The 27,366-nt window shown below is 37.7% G+C and overlaps 1 long non-coding RNA gene across 1 annotated transcript; it reads right to left on the bottom strand.

Moving 5' to 3' along the window:
* Positions 1-4,705: 4,705 nt before the first annotated feature.
* Positions 4,706-27,349, bottom strand: LOC113441242 (uncharacterized). Its single transcript, XR_015740140.1, has 3 exons — positions 26,731-27,349; positions 20,032-20,216; positions 4,706-6,792 (listed from the first exon to the last, which is right to left on the bottom strand). It is a non-coding gene; the product is annotated as an uncharacterized LOC113441242 (long non-coding RNA).
* Between the last annotated feature and the right edge of the window lie 17 nt (positions 27,350-27,366).

Raw genomic sequence — 27,366 nt, 5'->3', positions numbered from 1 at the left:
ATCTCATGTTGGTTACATTTTCTAAATGAAAAATGTCAATATCTGGAAACATTTGTTATGTGCCGTTTCTCATACTTTTCAGGTTTTTACTGCTTTACTGCATGTAAAATAATTCTTGATGGTTAACTTCGTTACTGCAGAGAAGTTTCAAAGCAAAAGTACTATGTCATGTACTTTAAAAACAGAGAGGAAGAAGAGAAGAGATTTAAAGATTTAAAGATAAGCCTTACCCAGAGATTAAACAGGAATTTTTGAGGGAAGGAAAGTGAGCATCATGGGTTTGATATTATTGAGTAGAATTGTATCATAGCTTGTTTTTATTTGTTTAATATTGTTTGTATGTTTTTATTTATCCATCCACTTTGAGAGGTAACATAAGAATACCTAAAATAAACATCAATAAAAGACAAGAATCTTTTGAATGTCTTAATATTTATTTTATTGACTGTCATTTTTACATCATTTTTTGCTTATAATTTTGGATTAATCACTATATCATAGCCTATTTCAAACAGTTATCCAGGATTCCTTATTCAAATGAAGATCTAATCTTGGATTTATTCAGTTCCAGTCCAAAACTTCAACAACTAGTTTTGTTACATAAGTGAAAAAATATAATGTGGAAATGCATTCCTTCTTAGCTCACACCATCCATTTATAAAATATGGCTAATAGCAATCTGAAAGAACCCATTACTTTTAGAAAATTAAAATAATTTTAAGAGAAAAACCTTAGGTGAATTCTCAAAAAATGAGGACTAAGGTATTCATGGTCACAAAAATTGGAGTAAAAGAAAGCAGAGTTTGGAAATAGTACGCTTGAAGAGGATAATTACCAACACACAAAATTGATAGGGGTCTCAGTTTAGTGTATGAGTCACAACGTTAACATTGTCATTAACGCATTATAATGTTACTTTTTATCTCCAAAGATATCTACTGCTCAAAGATTTAAGATATGTCAGATGTTCTTTCAACCGACAATATTGGTATGGTACATTTACATAACCTTAAAATGGAATTGTATGTTTATTACAAAAGAACAATATAAATTTCACATTACCCTGTTTGTCTTTCAGGACTAATGTGGGCACTGTGATAGCAACTAAAAGGGAAAAAGTATAAGCAAGTGAATAACATTTAACACTTTATTACATTTTCCCCTGTAAAAGTCCTTTCAAAGGTTGTTTGTTTGCTTGGTTCTTTGACAAAGTAGACTTGAAAACAACTCTGATATGACAATATCTCAGTGGAAAAAGGAACATTTGGAGAAAATGTTAGTAAACCCAGATTTGCAAATACATATTGATACGTTTAAATACTGTATAATGTTGGTTATAATTTTGAAAATATCTTGGCATTCCCCTGATGCCAGAGATTTACAAAAGCTGATCTAACCCATATAAAAATATGAAAACCTGTGGAAGTTTTTATTTTTGTTTCCAGCATCAAACCTTATTTTAAAAATACAAACTAGCTGAACTATTAAAAGTTAAAACCAACTACCAATTACTTTGCAAACTATATGACAGTCTATTTAAAGTAATAATACTCTCATCAGTAACAAAGGTTTACATGTAGTAAAAATGTTTTTATATCAGTGATGGGATTCAAATTTTTTTACTACTGGTTCTGTGGGTGTGGCTTGGTGGGTGTGGTGTGCCTTGGTAGGCATGGCAGGGGAAGGGTACTGCAAAATCCTATTCCCTCCCCACCCCACTAACCTTCTTTCCAGCTCTGTTCTCCTGTGCAGGGCAACAAAAGAAGACCCAGCCGATAAGCTGGGACTCAGGAGGCAGAGAATAGATGGGAGCGGGACCAGTCAGAGGTGGTATTTGCCGGTTCTCCAAACTACTCAAAATTTCTGCTACTAGTTCTCCAGAACTGGTCAGAACCTGCTAAATACCACCTCTGTTTTACATGTTTCTTTGGATGTTTGCTTTCTATTTCAACTTCCAAATTGTGCTTATCTTTGTAAGACATTTGACCAACTCACAGCCCATGAACCACAGGTAGTGGTTAGCTTTTGGTTAGCTGCTTTCTACGTATATGGCCTGGTAATGTTTAGGTCCGATACTCATTTTTCCCCATTTCCCATTACTTTGAATGGAGATCAGATTACTATACTTCACTGTAAATAGAAGATAAAAATTAACCTGATTAGAGTCAATACAGACATTTTTTCCCTGAAATATGTCTTTATACAGTCTGGGATACAACTAATAATGTGCAGTTTTCATTATTGTAAAACACTAAGACACAAATTTAGCATTTGTTGGACTAAGTGGTTTATAGGGAGATTTACAAAACGAGATTTGAACTTGGCTTTGGCCCAAAATTAAATTTCCATTGTATATCATTCTTCAGCATCAAGAACAGAAGCTAAATTATAATAATCACTTCGTATTTTTAGAACTTTTTCAACATTATTCAATTGCACAATGTTTCTCTTTTAGGTAATGATTCAGCAATCTCCAGGGGGCTGGATACTGAGATCAGTTATCCCAACATTTAAGAGATTACAAAAAGGACTTTTTCATGCCAGACTAAACTGTTTGAAGCAAATTAGAAAGTGCAGAAAATTACCCTTGAAAATAACTTTAGGATAATTGTGGAGAGCCACACCCTCTTTTCGCACCTTTTTAAATTTGAATTATCACTGCAAATAATGCTACAATAGTAGTAACCTTGAGGGGAAATACTTGAAAGTGAGCCCACTAGCAAAATATATTACACATTATATGATGTCCATTGATGTAAAGAAACCACCAAAAAGACTGAGTCAAGAAAAGTATTATGAATAACTTTACAGCCTGAGGAATGAACAGCAAAATTAATTCAGTGTGTTGAAATTTAAATAAAATTAATTCTGTTAAGAAACTGTAGCTGAGGTAGATTATTTTGACTTTTAGAATAAAAAAGCATGATGCATTTCTTCCATTCCAATTATTTCCACAAGTGGAAGAGGAAGGGCTATACCCCTTATTCATTGCAATTTCTCATGTACCTTCTCACACCTGCTCTATGTGTACAAATTTTACATGTTAAACAATATTTGGATATTCTATATTAGCAAATTAGGTATTAAATAAAATGATAAAACTGACAGATCAGCATGTATCATTAGATTGGGTTTTTAAGCCCAATGTCAAAATAATGCATTTTTCCTCTCAGACTTTGTAGAATTAAAAATATCTTGTTCTGATATTAAGAGAAGGATTTTGCTGCCACACACATATTCTGTGTGATAACCTATTCTCAAAACAATGGCACACGCAAAAAAAGCTTTCATTTTTATGTTTTAGGTTAAAAAGAAGCATGCTTTTAAAACCAAAATGTGAAAAGGAATTCTTTCAAATCTCTTGTAAAGTAAGATACATCCAGAAGACTTTGGAGATTTATCAAGTCTATGCAGATATTTTTTCTTTCCACCCCAGGAAAAAAACATCTGCGTCTACCCAGGATTGAACTGTCAAACTTCTAAATGGTAGGCAAGTACCTTCACTATTAGGCTACTTTGCTGCTCTCATAGAAGCAGGGGTGGGATGCTACCGGTTCGGCCCAGTTCTATAGAACCGGTAGCTGCGAAGAGCAGCTGACACTGAACCGGTTCGGTGTTTGGCCCACCACCTGCCCAGGCTCTAGGCTGTCCTTTATTCCCTGCTTTTCCCTACTCAGCTGCTTTGCACAGCATAGCTGAGGTTGAAAAAGCAGGAAACAAGATTTTCAAATACTGCGCATCCATGCGTAACGCTTGTCAGCTGTCCAGGCAGCATAGGTGATGCTTTATTGCAAACGCTGCACACACGCATGTTGATTGTCCACATTTTGAAGAACCAGCAAATCGCTCCAGTGTCTGGCCCCACCCCTCCCCTCCCACTCACTCCTTACCTGGTGTGAGAGCCATCCAAATTGCCTGGTTTGGTAAGTTGCTATTTTTCCTTTTTTTCCCCCCAACCATGAGCTGTTCTCCTCTGCTGGGAGATTTAGATTAGCTAGAAAGCAGGAAATCATTGGATTTCTTGCTTTCTAGCTAATCTAAAGGAGAGCCAAACCTTCCTTAGAACTGAAGTTTCTACTTTTTCAGTGCAGACTCAGGTATCTGATTGCAGATAGCTAGATCTCTAAGTGAATCTGTGATCCTGTGAACAACTCAATCTGCCTGCCTGCTTTGCCTACTTTTGGGTAAAAGTTGCTCTTTTTTAAATAAAAAAAATCAATATTTACACATGGTGTGTTGTGAGTTAATTTTGTGAGTTTGCTTGCTAGCAAATTTTATGTGACAGACTCAGGTAGCTGATTGTAGAAAGATAGATCTCTAAGTGAATCTGTAATTCTGTGAGCAACTCAATCTGCCTGCCTGTTTTGGGGTAAAAGTTGCTCTTTTTTATAAAAAAAATCAATATTTACATAAATATTTATATTTACATACAAGCCATGCCCACCCTGTCACGTGGCTAAGCTACACCCACAAATTAGGCCACACTCACAGAACTGGTTGTTAAGAAATTTGAATCCCACCCCTGCATAGAAGCCAAGATTTACCAACCATTAATAAATTTACAGGCTGCCAATAAATCTTTAAGATCAGGAGAACAAATAGCCTATAAACAATAGAACATATTCCATGAACAATGTGTTATAGCAAAGAAATTCTCATAGATTACTCTTTTAGAAATAACTTGTCTCTTGATGATAAATATTTTGATATACATTCCCTGTTCTTTTTAATATTCAGAAAAATCCAACACGAGAACAATTGTTTTTCTAGCATGATATCCTGTTTGCATCTTTTAGTTAAAATAACTGAATAATTCATCCAAGCTGAATTTGTCTGCCCAATGATATCTACTGAGGACTTGTTGACATTTCCAAGCCTGAAAAAATGTCATTGACAGAGAACACATATTCAAGTATTTTCAGCAACACCCCCTACCCCGCCCTTAAACCAGTGTTTCTCAACCTTAACAACTTTAAGATCTGTAGATTACAATTCCCAGAACCTCCTATTTTCAAATAATTGTGGAATCATGGCTTTGCAGAACAGCATAAGGAGATGACTAAAGGTCTGCTGCTCAAATGAGTGATACATTAAAATGTTCTTGTTGTATTGATTATACTATTGATATTCTAGATTTAGTTTATGTTAATTGAAAGCCATTTCAAGCCTTTAGAGTTATATATAAGCCAAAATGATAAAATAAATGCATAAATAATTCTCCTAGTAATGGATATCTAAGATGGAAATACTTAGTGATTGCAGTGTGTTCATGATGAATCCATCCTTTAAAATTTTCACAAATTCTGGTCACATATGCCATGATAACTCTTAAAAACTGGTCAAATTTTATCACAGTTGCTTCCATCATTTGCTTGTTTGAAACAATTAACAGGTGAGAATGGGGCAGTCTGTAGATAATTAGATAACCATTTTATCTTATGGTATTTTCTGAGGCTATCTGAATTTGAAGTATTAACTGGAAAATTCTCATATGGTATTGTAAAAATGCTATCTGGATATTATCCTTGCTTATCCTTTTTTCTTAAATCAAAGCTTGGTGATGATTTTGTTCGTGATTGCACTGAAACACTGACATGTAGGAACAGGCTCTTCTACTTAAAAAGATAAAACAGCACGATGTAAATTTTTTAAGGTAAAACTTGGAGGGTAGGAAACAAAACCTTCAATGTAGGTTACCAACTTTTCATTTAATAAGACTTGCAAAGGATCAATGCTGTACCAGCAGGATTTGAGAGGTTTTTAGTTACACAAATGATGAAGTGGCCAGTTTTGTCCTTCAATAAATAAGGACAAGTCCCCAAGCTTAGCTATATTGGGAGCTGAAATAAAGTTGGCAAAATTATATTAATATTATTAGTGAAATATGAAGATGCTGAGATATCATGAATAAACATAATTGAAATATTGCAGAAGAACCATGGTTGATAATGGTTTTGTTATAGGTAGATGTCTTTAATTTTTACAGCTCTTACCTTTAAGTATTATGTTCTCATAAATAAACTTTATCCCAAGTACCTGTAATTACTGTTCATGTTAATATTAATATACAGATACACAGAAAGGAGATTGGGTCCCTCAATATTTGTGCTGATAGAAATGCTAGAAGATCTCTATCATAACAATACTCCCTTGTTCCCAAGTTCATTATAGTCACTTATATTGTTACTGTAAATCTTTCTAATGCCCCCATTGCCTCACTACAAAGAACATTTTTATAATGAGGGGTGGGGTATTGAAAAAGCAAACTCCATTCTTTACTAAATTATATTTTTAGTATCAGCACCATGATGATTAAATCATAATAAAGCTTTTTAAAAAATCTTGTGAACATTCATCTGTAGTAGGTTTCTATGTAAAAGAAAGAAAGCTGCTTCAGGGCATTTGCTAAGCTTCTCTGCTTTGTCCATCAATTTCTATTCTATGACCACCCTGAAAGATTTATGCTCTGTGTTTTGAGAGTGTGTTATTAAATAGCTTGCAGAATTAAAAAAAAACATTAAAATTTAAATATAACTTTTCAAAATGTGTGTTGGACCTTTGTGTCGTTCAAAAGAGGTCAAGTTCAAGACACTTATGAAAAGACTACATCCAGAGAGACTACAAGAGAAAGACTATTAGCTTTGCTCCACTTTTCTCTACCATTCTTTGATAATAAAATGATGTTATGAGCAGTGAGAACAGCAGTGGAAGGAGAAACAAAAAACAGAGAAGATCCTATTGACATTTTAGTTCTGAGGCAGCAAGTCGTCCCATTATATTCATTGCTTCTTTCTGAAAAAGAAAATTGGAGAAACAATTTTATTATTCAAGTGGGTAAGACATCTTTTAGCTGTTTTAAATTTTAATTGTGATATATTCACAATAATCAGTTGAGCAACGATATAGCCATGGATGGTAGGTATTTAAGAGATACTTAGTCCTTTTAAACTACAGCTCCCACAATTCCATGCTGTTATGGGCATGGGTGATGGGAAATGAAATATTAAACATCTGGAGGATAATAGTCTATCTGAGAAAGGGATATTACCATGTCCAAAGATATTGCTTTTTTGAACAGAGCCAAGTAATAATTACATTTCATGAATAGAGGGTTATGTAAGAATTTCAAAGTTGCAACTTTTCAACTATGTAATTGAGAATACATCTAAGTAGTTACAATCATAGTTAGTATATGCTTACCTTATTCTCCCTTCAAACCTCCAACAATCTTCAGAAGCAAAAAGTTAATTGACAGGTTGGCTTAAAAGTGCTTTAGTATAATGGTTTTTCCTCCCTTGGTAAGCTATTATGGGAAAAATGCTATGTACACTAACTGGTACACACACCAAATATTACTGAGTTACCCTGAACATTCAGTAACTGGAAAAATCACATAGGCCCCCCCATCCATATTTTTATACCTTATCCTACACCTAAAACTGCTGCCAAGGATATCTAACTTTATAAGGATTACTTAAATACTTCTGTGACACAAAGTAATATCTATTCTAAAAGAAAGTTTATTTCATAAACTTATCTAAGTACAACTCTGAGGTTAATCTCCATATTGGGGTTGGGTACAGGTTACTTGAGGAACTGTCTCACCCCACTGGGACTGGCCTGGGCCACCTACACTGGCAGAAAATACATGCTACAGGTCCCATCTGTCAAGAAATTCCCACTGCCAGGTCCAGAAGGACCTTCTCTGCCATGGTGCCTGCCTTTTGGAACATCTTACCCCCTGAAGTGAGATCGATGCCCATCCTTCTGACCTTCTACAAGAGCATGAAGACCTGGCTTTGCCAGATGGCTTGAGGCCCAATGGGGAATGCATAACACTGGAGTGGTTAATGAAATAAGAAGTAATACCATTTCCCCCTCCCCACCCCATATATCCTGCTTACTCCCCATCTTTTAATTATAATTCTATGTTATTGTAATTTCCATTTTAATTGTTTTATAAATATTTATGTCTTATGATTTTAATACTTTTAATACCGTAAGTCACACAGAGTCACTTCAAAATGAGCTGGACAGTAATAAATAAAATAATAATAAAATAAAATATAAAATTCCTATCTATTACCTGAAGTTAGCATGGTGAAAATGGCAAACACATAATCTTATTTGGATTTCTACAACTTTCTCTAGAAAGCAGTCTATTATTAAATGTCTATAGAAATTCTCAGTTATGCAGGTCATGGTAGTCTCAAAGGTGCTTTGTAAAAAGGTGCCTTTTGAAAATGCACCTTTGTAATTATTATTTTTTTATTGTTACATGTATTTCTGTTAGCTTAGGATTTTACATTATATATTTGTTATGTTTTGCTTTAGTACATGAGTCCTTGGAAGATCTGTTAACAAGATGTGACAAGCAATAGTCATTTCTTCTACTACAGTATCAGCCAGAATTAAATCCAACTAGGTGTAGCTTTATATTGGATAGAATAAAGCTTATGTGTGTGGAATAGTGGGAAGAGGTCAGAAATTAGAATTGCAAATACTAAGCTGTTGTGTACTCCTAGTTCCTTTCCAATGAAATGAAATAAAGTCTTCACCGGTGCTAAAGTAAAATCCCACTTCCATTCCAATTACTTTTCTACATGTAAAATGGGAGGTTACCATATTGTTGTAGGTAGTAAACAGTTTTTCTGAATGGTTCAGATACAGAATAATTTTGAAATTTTTAATATAGTTGGGTTCCAGTTAAGTCTTAGCGACAATCTTGTCTATCACAAAACTGAGTTTGTAACCTTGTGGGATGAGCTGCTATTAAAAATAAGCTGTGAAATGTTCATTTCCTTGTTACCATCCCTATCATTTTCCCAAACATTCTGAAAGTACTAAATTTCTCTATGTAATTTCCTGGAAGTAAACAGAATATTTTTCATTTCATAGTAAAATCATCATCACTTTCTCCTCTCAATATTTGAGTAGTGATTTGTGACAGGGAAATCATTGTTGCCAGTTTCTCAACTATGTCCTCAGATGAAGATAAGCACAATGCATGTATGTATGTATGTATGTATACACACACACACACATGTAATGTGGTGGGATTCAACTGGGGTGTGTGTGTGTTTGTATGTATGTATGTGTATGTGTGTGTATGTATGTGTGACAACAGATCCCTGTCCAGCTACCAGCCACAATCCCACAGCCAGCAGCAGTGCAGCAGCAGGTCTCTGCCCCGCCGCCAGCCACAGTGTAGTAACAGGTCCCTGCCCCACCACCAGCTGTGGTGCCAGTTCCACCAGCTAAACAGCCTGCACCTCTGGCCAGGCCTCCACCTCCTCAGTTTAGGGCAATGTTTGATGGAATCCCCAGCAAGCTGGCTTATTTCCTCAGCTGAGTTTGGGCTCACAAAGACCAATTTGGGGAACAATATGGTTCAGCCCGCAAATTGGTATCAGCAATCAGACAGAATGAATGAAAGGGACACTTCTGACTGGATAGCCCCACGGCACAATGTGGAGGCTCTTGAGTTAAATGATGCTGATGGGTTCATTGAACTGCTCTGGGCCAGATTCGAAGGCCAAGTTAGTGAGAATAAAGCCACAATAAAGGTGATAAAACAAGGTAACCAACCCATAAAGGACTTTGTGTGGGACTTTAGGAGAGTCACTGGGAACCTTGGCCATTGGCCTGACAGAATCCTTCTCCACTATTTTAAAGAAGCAATTGACCAACAAATCAGAAAAGTCTGTGGTGTCAGAGGGGTACCAGAGTGGTTACACAACTGGCATATTATGTCTATTACTTTGGATAGGGAAATTCATCCAAATTGCAAGCCCTCATTAGAGAAGTGGCAAGGAGAACTTTGGCCCAATGTCCCCTGACAAAGCCAGCTCCTGCTCTGCCTACTGGAGTCATCAAGTGCTACCATTGTGGTCAAACAGGTCATCGAGCTCCTGAGTGCCAGCCTGTCAGCCTTCAAGATTTTCTTCCTTTGCTTTGCATCTTTTGGCTGTCATAAGTAACAGGGGGAGGAGGGGGACATGATTATGGGAAGCGAGCTGGAGGTTTTCCAAAACAGAACTATATAAGATGGGAGGGGAAGTTTCTTGCTTAGGCTTCTATCCTATGCTATGCGCAGCCTCAACTCTTTATCAAAATATGCCAAGGTCAACGGACAAAGGCCTCATCACCACCTGGAGATGCCCACATGATGCTATACACAACTTTTAATTGGATGAGCCAATTGAACTATTGGGGGTGGGAACATTGCCATCACTTTGTATATGTGATTTATGTGCTCATTTTCTCAGATTCAGAATTCTTTTGTTGCTACCACTTGATTTCCAGTAAAAGATATCTTTTCTCTAATTAATGGAATCTAAGTATTTCTTTCTTGGATTTTGAATGGAACACTATCTGACATTATTCTGAATCTGACTTTACCAGCCCACCCGGAGAATTAACAAACTTTCTTCCGAGGGGGTTTGAATGTCTAATCCAGCCAGTGACCAAGAAGACCTGGGAGTGACTAGAGGACCAGATTCCCTGCTGTTATAGGTGGCAGGGGAAGCCGACTTATTAGCAGAATTAAGTCTTGGTGAAAAACCAACTGTAAAGCCCAAATGGTCCCTGAGAATTGGCTGGAAAGATCCTGAGGAAAAGCCTCCTCCAGGAGCGACCACTACCCGTCGGCGTGGAAGAGAATGCCATGGTAAGAGAAGGAAAGAAGGAATTTTTTACTAACTCAAGCCCTGCATCTTCTAAATGAAGCTGTCAGAGAAACTCAGACTGATCAAAGGTAGAAGGGGGAAGAGGGGGAAGTAGCCCCAGCCAGAAGAACCAGAGCAGCCACCCCCATAAATCAACCTGGGCCAGAGCAACAGGCAGCAGCAGCCCAGGGCCCTCCGGCAGAGGGAGCAATTGCCAGAAGGCATAGAACTCCAAAGGTGCCTCCATTGGAAGTAAAATATGGAGGAGATCCCAAGGAGTTAAGGTTCTTCCTGGCACAAGTCTGGAGCCATATGGAGGAATACGGAGGGGATTTTTCCTCGGAAGCAACCAAAGTTAGATGTGTGACCAGGGCTCTGGAGGGAACCGCTGCAAAATGGATGGTGACTTTGCATAATGATAATGCCCCCAACTGTTGAATTATGACCTGTTCATGACAGCGTTGCGTGCCAGATTTGAGATCCACTGGCTGAACATAAGGCTAGAATGAGGATGAAAACCATAAATCAGGGGCGGAGAGCAGTGGCCGATTACACCAAGGAATTTAGAGAGCTGGCATGCCATATTCGAGGCTGGTCCCAGGGAGCCCTGATAGAGGCTTTTAAAGATTGTTTGAATGAAGATGTTTATCAAAGCTGTATTGCCAGAAGAGACCCCAGTGAGCTGAAGCTGTGGTACATGCTGGCAGCAGAAGTGGAAATTGATCTGACCCGAAACAGGCACTTGGGGGGGGGGGGGGCTTGGTTGGAGCAAGTCCACCCCCACCAGCCCTCTAGAAGCCTTAAAACCTCAAAAGGGAGGGATGGTGGCAAAACCCAAGACCCAAACTGCATGCTTCTGATGTGCTTAAAGTGGAGGAGGTTGTAGAGATCGCTCCTCCGAAAGGAGAGGAGCTGGGAACTCCAACCTCTTCTGAAGAGAGTGAATCCGAATCGGAAGTCGACTCACTGGTAAGTCCAAACAAGGGCCCTATGACCATTCCAGTGAGATTAAGGGTACCCATGTCAGGAGCCAAAGGGGAAATGCTGGCCTTGTTAAACTCTGGGTGCACAAGGTGCATAATCAGCTCAGAGGTAGTAGAGAAAATGGGCTTAAGGCTAAAGACTTTAAAAACGCCCATAGCCTTTTGCCAACTGGATGGATTGGTAATTGGGGGCGGCCCTGCACATTTTATAATGGAAACAGTAGAAATGACATTGGGGAAGCATAGAGAGACTTTGTGTTTTATTTATCCTGGGATGGAGCGTCCCCTAATATTGGGTTTGCCCTGGCTCCAGAAATGGAACCCCCACGTTGACTGGAGGAGGGGATCATTGCACATACGTACTGACCAACCCCCAGAAGGGGAGGGGCAATTTCAACCGACATCCGAGAATCCCACAGAACTGGTCTCCACTGGCACTGAGAACCTGATGGAGAAGGATAAAATTCCAGAGGAATATTGGGACGTAAAGGAGGTATTCAGACAAGCTCCCCCCCATCGCTCAACAGATTGTAGTATTGAAATTTTGCCAGGAGTAAAACTCCCAAAACCAAAACTGTACTCGATAACACCGCAGGAGCTAGAAGAGCTGCGGTCATTTATTGATAAAAATTTGGAATGTGGTTTCATCCAACCTGCTAGGCCCCGAGTAGCGGCTCCAGTATTATTCCATGAGAAGAAAGATGGCTCTCTGTGTTTGTGTGTTGACTATAGAAATGTCAACACCATTTTGGTAGAGAACGTGTACCCCCCTCCTCTTGAAGGATATTTTGGCCCACTTAGCCAAAGGGAATTTTTTTTACAAAACTCAACCTGAGAGAAGCTTACTACCAAGTTTGAATTAAGGGGATGAATGGAAAACTGCTTTTAACTGCCCAATGGGGTGTTTCCAATTCAACGTTCTTCCGTTTGGCCTATGGGGCCCCCTGCAGTATTCATGCAAATGATAAATCAGGTGTTGCATGAACATTTATACAAGGGGGTGTTGATTTATCTTGATGATATTCTTATCTATACGGAGACTCGTGATGAACATGTGAAACTAGCTCATTCAGTTCTGGAAAAACTTTGAGCTGCTGAACTGTACGGAAAGTTATCCAAATGTGAATTTCACCAGGAGAAAATTGACTATTTAGACTAACGCATATCACGTGATGGCATAGAAATGGATCCGGAAAAAGTTCATGCTGTTTTGGAATGGGCCCCTCCCCGCACCAGGAAACAACTGCAAAGCTTCTTGGGATTTGCTAATTTTTACTGTCAGTTTATCCTTGCTTTTGCGCAGATTGCACTGCCTATTACAAATTTCCTAAAAAACAAAGGGGAATTGAAACAGAAACCTAGTAAACCCCTGGAGTGGTCCATGGAGTTCCAAGCTGCTTTTGAGAAGTTGAAACAACTGTTTGCTACTGAGCTGGTGCTCAAGCAGCCAGACATGGACGCCCCTTTTGTAATCTAAGCCGATGCGAGCGACGTAGCAGTTGGGGCGGTGTTACTACAAGCAAACGAGATGGAGACTCTGCAACTATGTGCATATACTTCCTATAAACTAACTGAGACCGAAAGAAGATGGGCCATCTGGGAAAAAGAAGCTTTTGCAGTTCGCTGGGCTCTGTTAACTTGGAGGCATTTTCTAGAAGGGGCAAAACACCCTTTTGAGGTGTGGACGGATCATAAAAATTTGGAAGCTTTAAAAACACCTCAGAAACTGTCTCCAAAGCAAGTTTGCTGGGCGTAGTACTTCAAACACTTTAATTTTTCATTGAAGTACATTCCAGGGGGAAAGAACTTCATGGTGGATGCTTTATCTAGATTACCTCAATATAATAGTGCCCACCCAGAAGTGGTTCGGCCTATTATCCCCACCAAACAGTTGGCGGCTCCAGTGGCTACCAGAGCCCAGAAAAAGAAGGAAGTTGAATTATCAAATGATTTATCTTCCCAATTAAAAGAAGCTCTGAAACTTGATGATTGGCTCAGTCAAATAACTGCATAGTTAGAGATGGATTGGCATGGGTGAGGGCCAAATTATATGTTCCAGAAAAATTGAGAAACCAAATATTACAGCAAGCTCATGACTCTAAAGTTGCTGGACATTTTGGATTCATGAAGACCTTACGCTTGGTTAAAAGGCAATTTTGGTGGCCTACCTTGAAAAAAGACATAGAGGCTTATGGCTAGTTGTCCTATCTGTGCCTCAGCCAAACAGCTGCCTGGTAAACCAGCGGGCTTGCTACAAAATATGGCTGCCCCATGGAAAGAAATTTCTATGGATTTTATAGTGGAATTACCTGAAAGTGGGGGAACTACAGTTATTTGGGTGGTAACAGATTTGTTTTCGAAACAGGTACACTTCATACCAATCTAGCACAGCCTTCACTTTTCTTGAATTATTGAGGGAAAACCTGGAACTCTCAGATTCAGGTTTTCCCAGATGTGCCAGTATGACAATTCTAACAAAACGGAACTTTGAGAAAATGCTGTCTCAAAATTTTTGAATGGAGTTTGGTTTTACTGGAACGCTGACAAAGGCATTCTGATGTTGTTTCTAATCTAATCTTTATTGCCCTGCTTACAAAACTGCCTCTCAGTTAACCTTTATTACATCATAATAGCTAAAGGTTCTTAGCAGTATGCCCAGACTTACTGACCCCGGAGTAGTTCTTGCTTTTCCTTGCTGGTTCTTTACTGGGGCTTGACACTGCTGTTGGGAGGAAATACTCCCCTGTTGGAGTTCTTCCAGCCAGGATGCAACGATCTGCACAATTTAATAATGAAGCAGAGCTGCTGGAAAGAAGCTTTTAATGACAAGGAACCAAGATGAGTGGCATTCAGCAAGGCTTTTTGGCTAGCTAAAATGATTGACATTCAAATGTGAGTTTACATACCCTTACATACTGAGTTTTGGTCTAAAACTGGGTTTTGGTGAAATTTAATTCTGTGCTTGGTGATGTTTAATCCTGTGTTTATTGAGGGGATAATTTTCCCTATTCAGCTTTATTTGGAAGGGAAAAGGTTACTCTCTCTTCCTGAAAAGAAGCAGGGTTCAGAAATCTGGCTAATTTCTGTGTCTATTTGTTCTGGTAATTGGTTTAACAAGTAACAGTTACTGTGTTTGCTCCTTTTCTACATTCTAGTGCTAACCTGCTTTCTTGTTAGGCTTACCTCAAGTGTTTACACTTGAGCTTGCTGGGCTGTGAGCTCTGGAAATGAGTTTTTGTGTTTAGTTTTAAAAGAATTTAAATTGTTGTGATTGAATTATTTGTATTGTGTTTGAATTTTTTTATGCCTCATGGTTTCATTTTCTATCTGGGGAGGGGGCTTTCCCTGCTTTAGTGGTTCTGGCACTGTCTTTTTGGGGTATACTTCCAAGAGGCAGGATGCATGCTTTGCACTGATTATTTTACTGACTTTTGGGGGGCATGTGATATTTCCTTAAATCTGGACAATTCCCTTAGGATATCTTGTGATGTGAGACCAGCTGGTATCTTTAAGTGATGCAAATGGATCTAAGGATTGCTTCTCCTGGGTGTGCTTTTTTTGGAGAGCTTAAATAACCTCTCTGCTGCTAAAGGGTTTCACTTTATGAGCAAGGTTTGGCTGCTGATAATTATCATTGAATTTTAACCATTTTAATTCCTCAAGGTGCTCTGGCATCCTGCCTGTTTTGTAACTCCAGCTTGCAGGTATTTCTATTCCAGAGTTGGTATTCAGCAGGTCTGACCAATTGGAGAACCGGTAGTGGAAATTTTGAGTAGTTTGGAGAACTGACAAATACCACCTCTGACAGGAGATTTTACAATATCTTTCCCCTGCCACGCCTACCAAGCCATGCCCACAGAATCAATAGTAAAATATTTGAATCCCACCACTGTTCTAATCTAATGATTGGTATTTAGAGCAACTTTAGGTGACATTTATGGCTGCTTATTTTGTTTCTACTACTAATAAAGAAATGAGTGAAAAAACATCATTTTAATAATTATTCCTGAGTTGTGTGTGTGTAAAGGCAGCACTGATCACTAATCATAACAGCACAAGAACAGGCACTAAGCACCAGATCCATAGAAGCAGGGATATACTACACTAGATAGAACCCAAGTAGATCAGTGTCTCTCAGCTGAAAGATATATGGACTTTATCTCCCAGAATTTTCCAGCCAGCCATCAAGGAGTTTCCACAGAAGATTGTGGAAAACTATAGCGCTAAAAATCTGTAGGAGTTCCAGATTCAGAAGGACAGGCAGCAGGCAGGTATTAGATAATCAGTAGACAAATTAATAGACAAAGACCAGAAGAGCTCAGGAGGCCAGGCAAGCAGGGCAAGGCAAGCAGGGTGAGGAAAGGCACCCCTCAATGTGAGTGATGTGGAGTTGGCCATACCCATTCACTCACATGACCCAGCCATGCCCACAGAACTGGTAGTAAAAAAAATTTGAATCCCACCACTGCTTGTAATGAATTATATACAGCAAGATAATTTGGCTTTAATTACAAGAAAAACTTCAGATAGGAAAAACTTGACTAGATCTGTGAAATGGAAGGTTAAAATTAACCAGAACTTAGCCCTTGTTTTCACATATATCCAGAGATTCTGGACCAGTTCTGGAGAACCAGTAGCAGAAATTTTGAGTAGTTCAGAGAACCAGCAAATACCACCTGTGACTGGAGATTTTACAGTATCCATCCCCTGCCACGCCCACCAAGCCATGCCCACAGAAGTGGTAGTAAAAAAAAATTGAATCCCACCACTGCATATATCCATATACCATGCTTTCTTCCCTCAAAATTAATACCTATCATCAACTTTCTTAAAACACATTTTGATTCAAAAACTAATGAGACTTCTAATCCAAATAAATGTTTTATCCTATATAGTTAGAAATGCATTGAACAGCTTTACAACTTTGGGTTTGGAAGAAAGAAGAGTTTTTGTTCAGCCCAACTTTCCTAAATCCCAGTAATAAAGACACAATCAGTCCAGCTATGCCAGAGTTTAAATGGACTGATTCCATGAAAAGATTTGAATACACTTTGTAAGTATAAATTTAAAATCATAAATTTAAAAAAACAAAAATCAAATAACATTTAATAATGATTTAGCTAGGTTTCAGAATAAAATGTGGTATTACCCAAACTTACATTGTTTTATATTTTAGAATAATAATTTTATTTTTCTCCATGGCACTATAAAGGTTGGACTCAGGACAAATTCAGATTAAAGTATTTCCAATGGACTTTAGTATATATTTCTGTATATGGTTCTTCAATTCTTAACTTAATACAGAAAAAATGTCTGCACCTTGAAGATACTGACTTAAAAACAATGTTCTTTACTGGGAGCTTTCTAAATAAAAACACAATATTCCAATATTCTAACCTAATGTAAAAATTCAACACATCCATTCTTAGAATGTAATGTTAAACAAATGGGCCAAACTCTGCTTATGGTCAAAACATTTCATAAAAGTTTAATAGAAACTTTTTGAATAACATCATGGTATACAGAAGTTAAGACAGGGTTGTAAAACTCCAGGCCTGGGAGCCAGATCTGGCCTGCAGGGTACTTAAATCTGGCCCGCAGGGTTGCCCTGGAAACAGTAAAAGACTGGCCCACGATACCTTTGCCAGTGAAAATGGAACTCGAGAGGGCCATGGGTGGCCCTAGCAAGCTCCATTTTCACTAGCAGAGGTTTACAGGGGTTGGCGCAGCCAAAAATGTAGCTCGCAAGGACCATGAGCTCCGTTTTCACTGATAGAAGGTTGCAGGAGGCCATCGCAACCAAAAATGGAGCTCAGGATCATAATAGCACAATGGAGTCAGTTTTCAGAGTGCTCAGGCTAGCACAGGCACCCCCAACACAAGTGACATTGAGCTGGCCATGCCCACTCTGTCCCCCCAAGGTCAAACACAACCCTGATGTGGCCCTCAATGAAATCGAGTTTGACACCCCTGGGTTAAGATGCTGAATTAGAAACAAGGAAACTAGGTTTTAGTTCTTCTTAGGCGTGACACCTAGTTGGATGACTTGGGCCAGTCAGTCCTAATTAGTATCAGAGTTGGTAGCCTTATTGCTTGATCAGTTGATAAGCTTCTCTAAGAACAATATATTTATTAAACAAATTCATATGGCAGAACAATTCACACACAGATGACTCTGAGCGATTGACAATATTAAAAATCCACAACATAAAAACCTTCTCATAATGAATATTTTATGGTACTCTAAGAGCAGATCATAAAAGTTATCTTCTCATAAAAAAGAAGTTTAAAACAACATAAATGTTCACATTCTATGATCCTTTCATAAATTTAAAAAATTAGCAAGCAGATTTACTATAGATTTAATGAATTAAATAAAGGTCAAGAATCAGACAAGGATATTTGCAGATATCAGTTAATTAGTTTAAATTTCTCATAACCAGAATACCAGTGTCCCAAATTGTGAGGTAACAATTAATATTTTTAAATTCTGCAAATATATGTAAATTTAGTCAGAATAAATAAATATTATCTTTTAGATTTAAAAAGTCATTTTTCCTTGAAAGCACTTCACCCAGCCCTCACCTGAAAAAGCAAAGCTCTCTTCAAACTACATAAACACATTATTAAAGCCAGCTAATTATGCTCTTCCAAAATAAACACTAAAGATGCATGAAACCAAGTTTTACTGTTGCCTTTTATTTCAATGTTCTCTTCATTTTTGCCACTTAATACTTATTTGTGGTAGCAGCTGGTAAGCCTACTCAATAGCTGCAGAACTTCTTTTGATCAACATCTATAGATATAATGCAGTCTTGGCCTAGTGAAACACAAGAATGAATTCTAAAATGTCATTGGCTTTTTAAACCTATATTTGTAATACAGGCACTCTTTTGCAACTGAATGGCTCTGAAGATTAATACGTGTGCAAAGGCTCTTTTTCATTTCAGTTACTATTAGATCAAATAAAAGAACCCATCAGGAATAACTACTAGTTATTGCTTCTTAATGAATGTGAAAAGTTAGCTGATTTCAGTTCAGTAAATACTGAAAGAAGTTTCATTACTACTAAAGCACTTTCAGCTTATTTTAAACTATTGAGGGTCATATCTACACTGTAAATGATTTAACAGTAATATTTTCCCTTCTGTTCCTTCTGCACATTGCAACAGTATAGAGAATTGTAATTAATGAGAAAGTCTAAGATATCTAGCAGATTACTTTCAGAAACCCAATACAATGCCTGTTTTCCAGGTTCCTTATGAGAAGCAATGCCAGAAGTTAGTAGTGTAGATCAGTGGCCCCCAACCTTTTTTATGCCACGGCCCAGTACCGGCATCACAAAATGATCTGCGGCCCGGTACCGGCATCAGCACGCATGACAAGGCAAGGTGAGCCAAGCGTCCGGCCAGCCAGCCATCCCCCGCTTCTCCCCGCCACCTTCAACTCCTCCTTTGTACCTTTGTCGATGGGCTTCGCTTCGGGACAGCTTTGGGACGGTCGCTCGGCTCGCCTTGCCTTGGGTGCTGAAAGAATCCTCGCATCTTAGTTTCGTTCGAAGCCCCCCCCTTCGATGAAACTAAGGCGCGAGGATTCCTTCAGGACCCAAACGCCGCTTTCCAACCAGAAAAGCTCACCCGGAAGCACTTTCTCGTCAAACAAGATGGCGGCGCCCAGCAAACCGGCGGCCCAGTAGGAAATGTTCCACGGACCGGTACCAGTCCGTGGCCCAGTGGTTGGGTACCCCTGGTGTAGATGATGCACGGCTAGACTTTTAATTTCAATTACTGTACTGCATATTTCAGTGAGATGTCCCTTAATTTTTTATAATTATCAGTAAATTAATACCATTAGTTTTTCCAAATGAAGTTAACAAATGAAACTATGTTTAAACCTGACACTCCCCCCCAAACATTTCCATCTATTTGTTTTGCCAGTCATAGCACAAGTTGCATTATAAAGACAAGAACATGAACACTGGAACAAGAATATGAAAAAATAACTTTAAAATCCATTCAATTTTCAACTACTGCTCCATAAAAGAATCTTGAGCTATAACCTACTACATGCAAAACCAGTCAAACGAGCTCCTGCTTTCTCAGTTTAAACTGCACTGAATCCAAATGTTAATATCTAATAATATCATTTTGAGTGAACTTCCAATGACCCTCACAAAAGGAAAATTCCAGAGCTCACATACTGTACAGGATTTGAACAAAGTTGCAGAAACAGTTATTGAACCCAGGGATCATTTACAAACATTTTCATTTAGCACCTCATAATTATAATAATTTAACAAAAGGTATGATTCTTTCAAAATGAGCCCAAGAAAACAGCTCAATTGCTTAAACAGAAGCACTTTTCTGAGTCAGAGGACTTACTGGAGCCTAAATGATCATTTCTGGATGTTTAGGGTTGACAATACCATACCCTATTCCCTCTGCTTCCTGGATTCCTGGTGGGCTAATGAAGGTGAACTGGTTTCACGATATTGCTCCCAGCACAGCTCTGAGCATTTATGATATCATCAGCCACAGCACAGAAAGCAGTTTCATGAACTCAGCATCTGGCAGATAAGCAAAAGAGAAGTTGATTTTCCAGAATATCCCTTCCGTTCTATTCTCTAACCTTATTATAAAATTATAATGACACACCTTGTACTTTCTAGTTATATATTCATAGACACTACTATACTATATGGTGTCTCAGCATAAAGCATTCAAACACATTAGATAAAGGGTGTTTTTTTTGCAAATACAAATACCATGTGCTTAATGCAATATATTTATTAACAGAAATATAATTTTAATCACTGAGCTATTTTCCTTACTCTTTTGATCATAATATTCACAACAGCTAGAAAAACAATGCAACACTTTAGAAATACGCAGATACAAACCATTTAGAAAAATATACCTTACATCATATGTAAGAATGTCCTTTCTACTCTTGGAAAGTTTTGACTAACATGGAAATAAAAGGATGTTTCAAACCCTGCTCACAAAGTATAACTTGTAAATATAAGTTCTTAACAATAAGGGCAGGCAATTTGTTAGACTAAAAATAAGAGGAAAGATTTTCAGGATTTTGATGTTTTAATCCTATGCTTTCTACGGTTTCCTGCATTGCATAGAAATGCCACAGATTTACAATGGTGTATAAGATACGTTTCATTTATCTAACCTTGAGTTTATATTTTACTTCTCTGCCAAGGAATGACATTTAATTAGTTAACAAAATGCAAAATATATTAAAGAATCATCTTAAAATAACATTTTTGTCAAAGCACAAAGATTTTCCATTCTCTTTCAAAATGTATTCACACAGGGCATTGAATTATTTGTTCTTTATACTGGGGTTGTTGGTAGGGGGTGGATGGGAAGCATAAATACATCTCTTTTTCCTCCAGCATTCATCTATAATCAAAGTAAACATGCCCAAGCATGCCTGTAATAATTAAGTATGCCATGTCTTAGGTAACACTATGTTCAAACAAGGCTTAAGATATGGCGCAATTGTAATGCTCCAGATCCTTTAACTATTTTTAATGGATTATGAAGCAGTTTTCTTTTCTTAGGTATAAAAGGATGACTTTCAAGTAATTGCTTTAACCTTAGTTAAGAGATATGCCCCTAACAAGAAGCATCAGAGTTAACCAATATCCACTCTTAACCAGGATACTGAAATTAAGTCTTGAAACGAACTGAGAACTCCAGTTAAATGCAATTAGAAGTCTTATTGTCTTTCATTGTAGTTAAGTTTTCATGATAATATTAGTAATGAAATAAGTATTATTTTGACCAACTAATGGAAATTAGTAACATTCCTATCAGAAAAAGAACCCAATCTATGTTTCATTAAAGGTTTGAATAATACATACTTGTTAGTGCCAAACTGATTTCTTTCAAAAACTAAATTTGATTTTATGTAAATTTTAGATAAATTTGATTGAAATTTGCACGGGATAAAAATAGATGAGTATGGAGGATCCATTAATTCAATACTAATAATTAAATCATGAGTCAAGGGAAAAGATTTTGGGGCAATCTGGTCAGGTTTTCTTGAACTGTATTCTAAAAGAAATAAATATAATAATAAATTTAAATAACAATTTTAAGGCACTTGTTGAAGAGAATTCAGAAGCTGCAATTGGTACGAAGTGTGGCAGTGGGAGCAGTTATGTGAACTCCAGAATAGCACGTTATACCTTTGTACCATGTGCTCTATTAGTTATTAGTTTTGCTTCTGGGTTCAATTCAAAATGCTGGTTATGATTTTTAAAGCCCTACATGGCTTGGGGCTGAGTTATTTGAGGGCCTCTCCCTTCAATTACATCCATCAGCTCTGGCAGAAAATGTGTGCTAAAAGTCCTGTCTATTAAGGAGTTTTGTCTAATGGATCTAGGAGAGCCTTTTCTGCCTGCCACTTGCATCATCTCCCTTAAGGTTACAGTGGCCCCAACATTATTGGCCTTTAGGGGGAGCCCTAAAATGGTTTTGTAATCAGACACAGAAATCCCATAGTGGTAAGGAGCCAGTAAGATGGCTGTATTGTTTACTGATACTCTCCTGTATGTTACATTTTATAATTAATTATTTTTAAATTGCCTTACTTTGTTTCCACTGTTATTTTTTTGTTATTTATTTGTATATATTTTGATTTTTGTTTTTAATTTTGTGAGCCACACATGTGATATGGGCAATTAATATCTGTATAATATCCTACTCAATACATGTATTTTTCTTTAATTGCTCTTGTTATTTTCTTTGGGGGCAATAAATAAAAAATTGCATGCATTTTATTTTGCACAAGAAATCTAAAAAGTTTTCAGTAATGAAGGAAAAAACTTTGTATACACTTTCAATTGTGTTAGAATACTACCTGAGAAAGGATCTGGTTAAGACAACATGGACAAAGTTACCAAAAATCTCAAAGTACATGAAAACAATACTATATACAGTACTTATCTTAGAATACCGACCTGAATTAGAATAATTTTATTTGAAAATGTGTATTATATGTCAGAAAGCTGGTCAGTAAGAAAGTATACAATCTATATTTTATATGTGGTTTCTGGATCTCAACATAATTAACTAGCATGATTCATATATAATTATCATTTTCTAGTAATTTCTATGTTGCACAGCACTAATCACTCTTAAATCAACAGAGGTGTTTATATCAAGGGTATTCCCTTGTTTAGAAAGAGCAAAATGGGCAAATTTTGTTTAACTCATAAAAAACTATTCATATATACTAGACTGTTTAATACAATCTTTCCCACTGAAATTAGTGAGATTGCTACATGGTTTAGGATTAAAATCTACTCCTAAAACTACATTAATAAAATCATAACTTCTAAAAGTCTAATAAAATACATTTAGTCAAGAAATTATTTGAGTTAACCTTTAAAATGGAAATATCAGTTCACTCAATGATATGTTAGCATTTAATGGTCAGTCTGTCTAGAAATGTAAAAGAGTGTACAAAGGAAAGCATTTATTAACAAAAATGTTATTCACTGGTTTCTATTTTGATGAGAGGAATGAAGGGAAAATATGGCAACATGATGCTGGACTAGAAGCAAGGAAACCCAGTTTTTTGTCTTTGCATATATATATGGAAGACAGGTAGGTGATTTTGGGCTAGTGTACTAGCACGAACTAGATCAGGCGATAGATTTTAATCTATAAACTTCAATGAAGACGGATTCATTCTGAATATTGTGCAACATTCAAGCCAATAAAATAATTATTTATATATAGGGTGTGGATTGGTGTACACATGCATGAGAAGTGATGAAAAATCACTGATCCGTTATATATAAACAATAAACTGCTTTTTCTATCAAGTTATTAGCAGTAATTAAATTTACATTTGAAACCATCTTCTAAAAGAACAGGAAGTACTTTCTTTGATACTTTATGTACAGAAAAACTGTACAATAGGAGTTCCAGGTTAAGATTTAATGCCTAATCAAATTCAATCAGTTTATTTTTGTGCCAAAAATAAGGATGGCTCTATATATTACAACGCTACATTTTTCCATGTAGTTATTGATTTTGTAATTGTTTGTAATACGTTTTTTAAGAAATATGGTTAGTCATGTTCTTCTGCTGGAGACAATTAAAATTCAAAATAATTATTCCTGTTGTATGAATAACAGTATTAAGTAATATTAAACATAAATTCCTTCTGGGAAATTTAAACTTTTATTAATGATTAGCAAACAATAGACAATGAAGCTTGCTGTGATACAGTCTGTCCAGAGTAATCAGGCCTGATATAGAGGCCTTCATAATCTATCATGCCTTATGTACTTTGAATTACTCTTGAGAAATAGATACTATGCTCCTTTATTCATATACTAGAAATGCAGTAGCAGAATAATAGACACAAAACTTTGCAAAAGGCAGAGACAACCACAGAAAATCTGGAATTGAATATCCCAGTGTGGCTGTTTCAGAAAGCTATCTGGTTCAGACAACATCAACTTGTGCCCCCAATTCAAGATGACATTTGAAAAAAATGAAATTTCCTGTCTGTCACTGATCAGTTTGAAAAATCCCCAAATAGCTATAGCCTAATTACAGCCTGCCTTGATCTATACACTCCTTCCCTAAATAGCATGGATTTCAGCTTCCAGAATTCTCAGCAATACTAAGTTGACTGAAAATATGGGAAACTTGGTGCACATTTTTGGAGAGCCTCCAAACTGAATTAATAAATCCTTCTCCTTTAAAAAATGAGAGAGAGAAAGATGATATTAGGAAAATGATCATTTTAAACTAATTTGTTTAAGAGCTTATAATTCACAAAATAATGTATCTTTGTAGATGAAGAGTAATGCAAGATTATACCCTCCCAACATTCCTATTAGTCCTACTCATCCTTGTGATTAGAATGTATCATTTTGTGATTAGAAAATAGCTTGGTCAATCACTCAGCCTCTATTCCTTTTTTTCCCCATCCTCACTTTACAAAAGTAATGTGGGAGGGAAACATACTATATTTGCTTTTTTTTCCAGTGCTCTAAAATGCAAGAAGCACATGAAGCTTAAAAATAGTATCATTATGATTGCTTTGGTGGTATCCTACTATTAAGCAGAGCTAAACAATCCATTTAAACTGGTTTGATTCCATTTTGGATTAATTTAGATCTGATTAATTCATCCCAGCAAACATGTTTCAAAGTTCATGTAAAATTTTTATGTAAAAAAATTGGCTTCTATAGCTATTTGATCATATTATAATTTTGTTGGTTTGCCTAAAATGTAAGAAAGGCCCATACTATCAAAAGGACAGCATGGTCTAACAATGGCAACTGTTTTATAATGATATGGTGTAACTACATACTGTAGCATTATATACTGGACTACATCTATATTTTTCCCATACATGGCCCTCAAGAGAAACTTGGTCCATTGTAATGTGGAGCTTGACAAACAGTAGCACCTCCTGATGACATATTTTTATTCATCTAGATTGGCAGTCAAGAATAGGCCTTCAACAATGAATACTGAGAAACCATAAATCATTTCCCTCAAAACTAGAAAGAAATCTGAGTAGGTTTAAGTGCAATACTCCTATGAGAAGTGGTTACATAATAGATCAGAGAAGTCAAGAAACTAGCATATGCACAATAAGTAAGAAGTATGCAGACTTAACTATTCTGTAAAGATAATGTAAGAATAAGGATTCATCTTGGTATTGGACTGAGCCAACTAGCTCAGGATCGTAGCATTTTTAATGTTCTACTTGAATAAGTAAAACATAATTTAATGAGTGGTGAGTACAGTCTGTTAATGCCCACTTGATATATTTGGGGTCAGGCATATAAATTGTGTTATGTAATCTTTAGTTTTATGTGTCTTTCTGTGAATTAATTATTATAATTAATATTTTATAAAAGATAAGAGTTACACCAAGTTATTAAGAAAAGGTGTACCCTCATAATCATTGCATAAACATTCTCATACTAAAAGACATCTAAAATATATCTGCAAATTAAGATTAATTCATAATGTAGAAATGACGAAAATGCAAAAAGAAATACTCTAGATTTACACTAGACTTTGAATGCCCAAAAGCAATTTTTGGAGCGGGATTCCATTTCCTGATTCACTTTCCAGGTACACTGTTTATACACTATTAAGGCAGGGCTTTATTTTCCAAAGAAAAAGATATTTAAACTCTGCCTTTGAGTTATAGGTTACAAAAAATATAAAATGAAAGAAAGAATCTATTGGGACTCTCCAAAGATAAGAACCAAGAAAGAGGCAACCAATTGCTGAGGCATACCATCTCAATAAGCTTACAAAGTACTACTGCACAGCATAAAGCTTGCACAAAAAGCTTTTCAAAGCCCAGTATTTTAATTAATGGATAATATGAGTTGGCTTATATCATAGTCAATCCAAATTTCAAAGAGACGCCACTAAATTTGTTTCTGGTATACGGCCGTTGGTCCTCCCTCTTCTCACTTCCTAGATCTTTTCAACCTATCCCTTTGCTCCTGAACCCAGGTTTCCGAGGCTGAAGGATGGGTTCGTTTTTCTGTCCCTTTGGAGAAAGGGCTGCTAGTTTGACAGGTGGGAAACGAGTCCAAGCGCTTTGATATCTCCTCGATTTCCGCTGAGCTTTAAATATTGATCACCTTTGTTAAATCCCTTTTTCGGAGACTGTCCTGTTCGCTCCTTCCCATCCCCTCCCTCGCCTTTCCTGGGGTTGGAAGTGAGCAGCAGCTGAACAGCCAAGCATGTGGTGTATAAATATTGGAATAAACGAGCGGGGTGGGGGGTTGTGAGAAGAGGGGGTAGGGGAAATATATGGAAACAAGAGGGGAGGAGGAGGAGATAAGCGGGGTGGGGGGCGAGCAGCCCCAGTGTGTCTGGTACTCCGGTGTGGGGCGCTGCTCTCCGGGAGTAAAGAAGGGGAACAGCATTAGAAAAGGGATGGGGGGGGGAGAAAGGGGTGGGAATATAGTAGCATTTAAAACAACAACAACAACACAAGCCAACAACAGTGATTAGCTCCTACCCGTCGCACAGGGACTGGGAGGGAACTGTTGTGTGTCTCACCTGACTTCCTTCTTCCCCGGGGCGGCGAGGGAGGCAGCGAGAGGCGCGCACATACCACTCTTCCCAACGAAAAGCAGCCTTCCCCCCCTCCAAAAAAAAAAAAAGCCCTTAAAGACGAGAAGGGAGAAGAAATGGGAGGCGCAAGCGGGCACGAGAGAAGAAAGAAAAGACTATAAACAAAAATAACCGGCCGGTAGAAGCGAGCCGGCCACCCTCCCGGCAGCCTTCTTCAACCCTTCTCATTTCGCTCCTTGGAACCCGCGCGCTGCTTCTTCCTTCGCGCTAGTCCAGGGACTGGCGGCGGCGGTAGCGGCAGTGGCTTGTCTCGGCTCGGCTCCTACACCAGCGCGGGCAAGTCTCCGCAAGGGGGAGAGCCAGTGAGCCCAGACGGCTCAAGCTGAGCCTTTTTCTGCTTTGCTCCGACTCCAAAGGAGGAAGAAGGGGGGGAGAAGGAAAAGGAACGCACCCAACAAACGAACATCAAGAGATCCCGCGAACAGATCTGAGAATTGCAGAAAGGAGACGCAAGCCGCGCTTTTTGGGCAGTTCGTTGGCCCTGGTGTGTGGCAAGAGGGTGGAAAAGGCAGGCGGGCGCCGCCTTCTCGTCGTCGTCTTCTTCCTTTCCTCAGTCACCGC

The sequence above is a fragment of the Pseudonaja textilis genome, chromosome Z (genome assembly GCF_049901715.1).
Source record: "Pseudonaja textilis isolate UNSWEBS1 chromosome Z, rPseTex1.2, whole genome shotgun sequence".
NCBI lineage: Eukaryota > Metazoa > Chordata > Lepidosauria > Squamata > Elapidae > Pseudonaja > Pseudonaja textilis.
The sequence above is the reverse complement of the archived record's forward strand: the minus strand, read 5'-3'. Positions and strand labels throughout refer to the sequence as shown.